The sequence below is a fragment of the Arachis ipaensis genome, chromosome B10, assembly GCF_000816755.2.
Source record: "Arachis ipaensis cultivar K30076 chromosome B10, Araip1.1, whole genome shotgun sequence".
NCBI lineage: Eukaryota > Viridiplantae > Streptophyta > Magnoliopsida > Fabales > Fabaceae > Arachis > Arachis ipaensis.
In genome coordinates this window covers 131,113,838-131,121,250 of record NC_029794.2, presented here as the reverse complement: position 1 = coordinate 131,121,250, position 7,413 = coordinate 131,113,838, and positions in this window count along the sequence as shown.

Genomic DNA, 7,413 nt, shown 5'->3' with positions numbered 1-7,413 from the left:
CGGGGTGGGTTAGAATTGGTGGAGGGAGCTGTTTGACGTGAGGCATTTTGGTGGGAGCTAAAGGAGTTTGTTGAAAGGCGTTGTGTGTTCTCTGTGGTAGGAATATTAGAGAGTGTTAAGTCATCAGTGACTTTTGGAAGTGGAATGTGATCAAACGGGTCAGGAAGTATAAAGGTGTGAGAGCTTTTAGTGAAGGGTAGTGTCTCTTCATGAAAGATGGTATCTCTAGAGATGAAGAATTGTTTTGTTTTGAGATTGTAAAGGCTGTAGCCTTTGTAGCCAATAGGGTATCCCAAGAAGACCATTGGGTCTGCTTTAGGATTAAACTTAGGTCTGGAGTCTGATTTTGTAGCAACATATGTAAGGCAACCAAAAACCCTTAGAGCTTGATAATTTGGTTGTTTTTGAAAGAGTTTCTCAAATAGAGACTTTATGTTGAGAAGTGGGGTTGGGGTTCTGTTTACTAGAAAAACAGCAGTACAAACACATTCTCCCCAAAAGGCAATGGGGACTTGGGATTGAAAATAGAGGGCTCTGGCCACATTCAACAAGTGTTGATGTTTTCTTTCTACTACTGCATTCTGTTGAAGTTTGTATGGACAAGAAAATTGATGGAGGACTCCCCGTTCCAGTAAAAAATTAGTGATTGCTAACTCTTTGGCATTATCAGACTTGAAGAACTTGATCTTGCTGTTAAATTGAGTTTCTATCAAAGAGAAAAATTGTTTCATACATGCTACAGCTTCAGATTTGTTAGTTAGCAAATAAATCTATGTAAAACGAGTAGCATCATCAACCAATGTAAGAAAATATCTCTTGTCATTATAGGTTGGAACATGGTAAGATCCCCATACATCACAATGTACAAGATCAAAAGGATATGAAGACAAATTATTGTTGGATTCAAAAGGAAGTTGCTTGAATTTTACTAATGGACAGACATGATAATTAGACTTTTTCGTAAGCAAACTATCTTTATTTGAAAATTCTAAGACCGAAGTAAGAGAGTTCAAAACTTTATTTGAAACATGACCTAAATGAGAATGCCATAACTGTGAATTATTGCACAAATTTATGCTATGATTATCTTTTTGTATTATCAATTGGTTGGAGGAAATTGAAACTTTTAGGATGTATAAGCCTCCATCAAGCTCACCCTTCCCAATTTTCTTCTGTGACTTGTTGTCCTTAATAGTAAAATTACAAGAGTTAATTGTTATTGTGAGTGTAGTGGCTTTAGGGAAGGAAGACACTGAGAGCAAATTGACACTAAAATCTGGCACATATAAAACATTTTTTAAGATGATGGTTGAACTGATAATGACAGTGCCAATGAACTTGGCTTTGAATTTGGCATTATTGGGGAGTGAAACAGAATAATTCTGAGATGTGTAAACTGAATGAAAAAAAGATAGATCACAAGCAATATGGATAGTGGCTCCACTATCAAGAATCCAATCATGTTTTGATAGTTTTGATCTTGAGATTGAGGTGTTGAGGACAACACCTGTTGGAGTAGACACTTCAGTTGCTGCATTTGTTGCTATTTCTTGAATCTTGTGACTATTCAACAAGTTCATTAACTGCTGGATCTGAGTTGCATTCAGAGTCAGGCTTGAATTGGATTTTGGACATTGTGCCTCAGTGACGTTATCAGTAATATTGTGTGCAGATTGTCTAGCTCCTCTACCTTTGCCATAACTTGGTGGAGAACCATGTATTTTGTAACATTTGTCCACTATGTGTCCAAGCAATCCACAGTGTGAGCACAAAGGTCTATCCTTCTTCGTGAATCCCCTTCCTTTCCCTGAGGGATTTGGTATGTTCTAGTTTCTTGCTAAGAAGGCAAGTTGATTCGGGACTGATGGGCTCCCCAAAGAGCGGTGTTTCTCTTCTTAAACCACTAAGGACAGAACTTTGTTTATTGCAGGTAAGGGCTCCATAAGCAAGATCTGGCCTTTGATTTACGTGAAAGAATCGTCCAAACCCATGAGAAAACAGTGCACATACTCAGCTTGCAAGAATTCTTGAAGCGGTTTAGCATCTCCACAATTGCATTGGACTGGGCGATAAAAGTTCAATTCCTCCCAAAGGACCTTGATCTTCATAAAGTATTGCGAGACTGTTAGGACACCTTGACATAAATTCATCAATTCCCTTTTGATTTCGAAAATTCGAGGGCCATTTTCATGTTGAAATCTTTCTTTAAGATCATTCCAAAGCTCTTCAGCAGAATCAGCATACACTAGCGAGGTGGTAATCTCTTTGGACACAGAATTCAAAATCCAGGTACTTACCACATCATTGATACATTGCCAAGTCTCAAATTACTCTGGATCGAGCGCAGGATCAGGTCAGGAAATGGTTCCAGTAACGAAACCGAGTTTGCGTTTTGCATTTAGGGCTTTCTTCATGGCACTGCTCCAAGAATGATAGTTCTCCTCTGTAAGTTGCTGTGTTACTAACACTAAATTCGGTTGATCAGCCGGAGCGAGAAAGAAGGGGTCCGCCATTGATGCAAAAATTGGTAGCAAGAAAGGAAAAAGAAAGGTTCTGGAAGAAGTTTGAAGAGGATAGAAGAAGTGGTGTTGAGAGCGAAAGAGAGAGGTAAGGTTAGAAAATTTCTTCTAATACCATGTTAAACCAGTGATTTTAGAAAATAGAAAAATGATTTCATTTTCATCAAGTAATGAATGAGAGAGGTTAGGTTTTATATACAAGTGATTGAGGAGTAAAAAACTAACGTTGGTAATTAATTATTGTAACTAATCTAATTTTACATAATTAATTTATAAATACATGTGGGTCTAATAAGTGATTAAGACTCATAGATATAAGTGATTTATTTTTAAGACTCATAGATATAAGTGATAAAAAAAGATTAAGACTCAGATATAAGTGATTTATTTTTATCTCAACTTATAATTCTTTTTTTCTTCGTCTCTCTGTTTCCTTTTCTTATTGTACAAGCAATTAATTCAGTTTTGTATCAAGTGTAAGGTAAGGAGTCTTCAATTTATTTTTATATAATTTATTGTAACTTAAATGAAAAATTCTATGAGCATAAATAAGGATAATCTTTAGATAGTTTTATTATTCTATTCACTGTTTAATTTTTAAACATTATATTTGTATTTTTTTTAAAAAAATATTTTTTATTATTTTTATATTTTTTATTTATGTAAAACTAATTCTAACAATTTAACTTATAATTTATCGGTTGAATTAATAAATTAGTAAATTAATAATTTAGTCAATTGGATTAGCGATTTTTTATTTATTTAAAACTAATTCTAACAATTTAACTTATAATTTATCGGTTGAATTAATAAATTAGTAAATTAATAATTTAGTCAATTGGATTAGCGATTCAATTTTGACAACTACACGCTAGAAAGGCCATTATTTAATTATAGGAACCGCAAAACCAAGTTGTATTGGTACTTGGTACTACTTTAGCAATTAACAAAAACAATAAAATAAAATAAAATAAAACGACGAGTAGCTAAAACCAAAGTCAATAGAAATTGTAGAGATCCGAAATCTCGTCTTGAATCATATAAGTTAAATTCAGTTGAAGTTTATTACCCCCAATAAACTAATCTAAAATGCATGATTTTTTGGTACTATTTATATGCAGTTCACATACACATACATATACATAATATTAATTAAGTACAGCATTTTAGTTTAATGTTTTTCTAACTGTGTTGCTGGCTTCAATTGGATCTGATCATGTGGTATCATTGACCAAACTACAAAAATAGTGTACTAGTCAAAGGCCACACAGTGACTCAAATAGTCAAAGGGAATACCACCAAATTTAAATTAATTAATTAATTAATTAACCCCCCACCCCCCAAAATTACTACATATATATAAGACAATGCCAGGTAGGATTAGCATCATGCTTACATCGTTAATTACATGAAAGAAGATGGGAAATTAAAGTGATGATGGAGAATTAGTTAATAATTAAGTGCTTGTGACCACCAGCATGTTTCTACAATTATAGGTTAGTTCCATTTAGGTGAAATGAATGATGTCATTAAATCTTTATTCCATAATTAGTGACAGCTATTAGATTAGTTAATGATTATTCATTTGGTATAAGAGGTGTTAATAAATCGGATCAAAATTGTAAATTTGTATTTATACACAACGTTACTAAAACACAAACATAACATAACATACGTCTCTAGATTAAAGATCACTAAACCAATAAACTATATGTAACAGTTTGGGGAGCACAACATCAATTTATTTCAATCTAGATATTGCATGCTATTGAATAAAGGCTGATAGCAACTTTTCCTTTTTGGGCATATCTTCCTTTAGGCGTTTGACATTTAATAGCAACTAAAAGCATTCTCAAATAGCTAGAGCTAGAGAAAGAAATAAAAAAGTTTATATATTTTTAAATTTATTTATTATTAGATGAAAAATTAATTAAAGTTAAATTTATATTTCGTCTAATAATTTTTAAAACACAATGAGTGTTTCTTTTAGTGTAGATGCACTTATTAATTTCTTAGAGCAGCATATATAAGTGGCTCATTTTTTTTATATGAGAAGTATGTGTGTGTTGTGCGTTGTTATAGAGAATGTGAGTGCTCGATATGGATGTGGGACAACTTTTTTTGAAATAATGGATGAAAAAATCGGACTATCTGATTTCTTTGTAAAAAAAATTAAGCCTACTAATCAGATAGTCCAATTAGTGTAAAAGAGAAAATTTAAATTTTGGCGAAGGTAATCGGACGGTTCGATTTTTGCTCCTAACACTACAGTTGTGTAAAGCACCTATACACTTTATAACTGCGTTCTACACCATTCCCCGTACAAGTTGATATAACAATGGAAAATAACTTATATTATTTTTTTTTCAAAAACAAAAATGATCCTAATTTTTTATTTGTCTTTTGAGAAAAAAAAAAGAGATGAATAAAGAAAATGATGGAAATGATGTGTGACAAGAGGGTAAGAATAAGGAGAAAGGGACTTTGGTGTAAAAGGCTTTCAGTGTAAGAAAGAAACTCATTCTCTCACTCTCTTCTCTTCTCACTTTCTCACTTTAGCTATACCAACCAACAAACTCTCTCTCTCTCTCTCTCTCTCTCTCTAATGGTGCCTAGTAGCTAGAGAGTAGAGAGAGTATAGTGAAGTTAAGGCCTTTTGATTTGTTTGTAATTGTAAGAGCAAAAAACAAAACAAGAAACCAGGCTCTGAAATTTGTATTACCGGGGGACCAATTATAAAATTAGTGGGCATCAAGTTCTATGCATATTTTTGGATCTCTCTTCTTCTTCCATTGACTTTCATCCTCAAAAACCCTTATTAGCTTCTCCTTGCTTCCCACATGCCATGATTTGTGTAAACCCAAAAATGGTGTTAATTTTGTTGATCTTACTATTGACCACTACTACTCCTCCATCATCTATTGAAGCTGCTTATGATGGGAGGATGATGATGAGACCAACATTATCTCAACTCAAATCTTCTACAACATTCCATGGAGGTGGTGCCACCAATGGGAAGAACAATGATGATCATCAAGTTTTTGGTGCAGACAAGAGGAAAGTATACACTGGTCCTAATCCTCTCCACAACAGATAAGTTTGTTTTATTTATATCTCAAAAGAGATATATTCACATCTTGGATATTTCTAATTCATGTCCTCAATCCTAGTTTCTTCCTTTTTTTTTATTTATATATTACATTTTGAAAGAGCATTTTTGGTGCTCCCACCATAGTCTTTTTCCGGTAATTATATAAGTTTACAGAGATGTATATGATGATAAATTTAGGTTTCATGAGATATAATATATATATATTTTGGTGATGATCATGATGATGATGAAGAATATTATGAGTTTAGATTATTTTTTTTTTATGATATATAGATATAGATATAATGAATAATGTTGATGATGAATTTGGTTTAGGTAGTAATTGATGGTGTTTGTTTGCATGCTTATAAGCTTCTAAATTCTCTTCCCTCTTTGTCCTCTCATGTTTTGGTTTATTTCAAGATTCTCTGATCTATTGTCTCTATACACATACATCATCAAGTTTTCTACATTTGGTTAACACTCATTCCCTTACACAATAAAGTCTTGTGTATCCATATATATATCACAACAACAACAATAATTACATTGTAATTATTCTTTTATTTTCTTCAAACTTCTAAAAATTATATTCTATTTTGTCCTTAATTAATTTAAAACAAAACACAAATGTATGTATGTCCAAGTTCCTATAACATATATATATGTGACTGTATATATATAAGAGAGAAAGCTTTTGTCTGTAGTTCACTGTATGGAAATTAAATAAATCTGCATAAAGTGTTGGGGATCTATGAATAATGAACATGATGCATTATGGGGGCCGGCTAGGGTAGCAGAGTATGGTGAAAAAATAATATATAATTAATTTCATAGAGTTAAAACTACTAAAGGGGGTGTCCTACACATACATTAGGAAACATTTCAAGTGTACCGGGAAATACCGATACACCAATTTTTTTAACCGTTAATTTTAATTAATATATATTATATATATTTTTTATAATTCAGATCAACGGTTAAAACAAACAACTGGTGCATCAGTCTTAAAATGTTTCCCATACATTATATTGTGTGATATTGTTCTTGGGAATCCACAGTGTGATAATATATAATGAGATAGATGAATTCTTAGCCATGGATCCACATAAAATTTTTCAACCTACATTAACACTTTTAATCATGAAGCTGAGTAAAGAATCAAATGTCCATAGCCGTCCACTCATCTTAATTTCTCTTTCGTTATTATGAGCCAGGTCCCACTGTAATAACTTTCAATTTTCATTTTCTGTTTTTTTTTTATATATATTCTTTTTTATTTATTATTTGCCAGCCATATATCCACTTTAGTGGGCTTCACATAAATAATAATAATAATAATAATGTTCTACCCATTTGCAAGGGAAAAAAAAATATAACAATTTAACAGGGATTAATTTTCTTACCCTTTTCTAATATTTTGGCAAGGAGCATATAGAACTATAAAGTGTTTTTGAAAATTTTCTTTTTGGCTGAAAATGCATCAGAATTATAGAGACTCCTCAGAAACGGCCAAATTTGACATTTAATGCACTTCAAAAGATATATAATATTATAATATCTTTAAAGATTGAGCAAATCATTGAGGACGGTGATTTAAAAAACTATATGGTAGCTATATAATAGTAGTAGTACTTTCTTTTATTGATGAGTCTATATATATGGTAGCAGTAGTACTTTTAATTTAACATGCATGAATAAAATTAAATGCCACACAGCACCATCACTTGCATTTGTATACACAATTCAAGTCCTTGCTTCTACAATCTAAAGTTGAAGGACAACATTCATCAATGATACCTA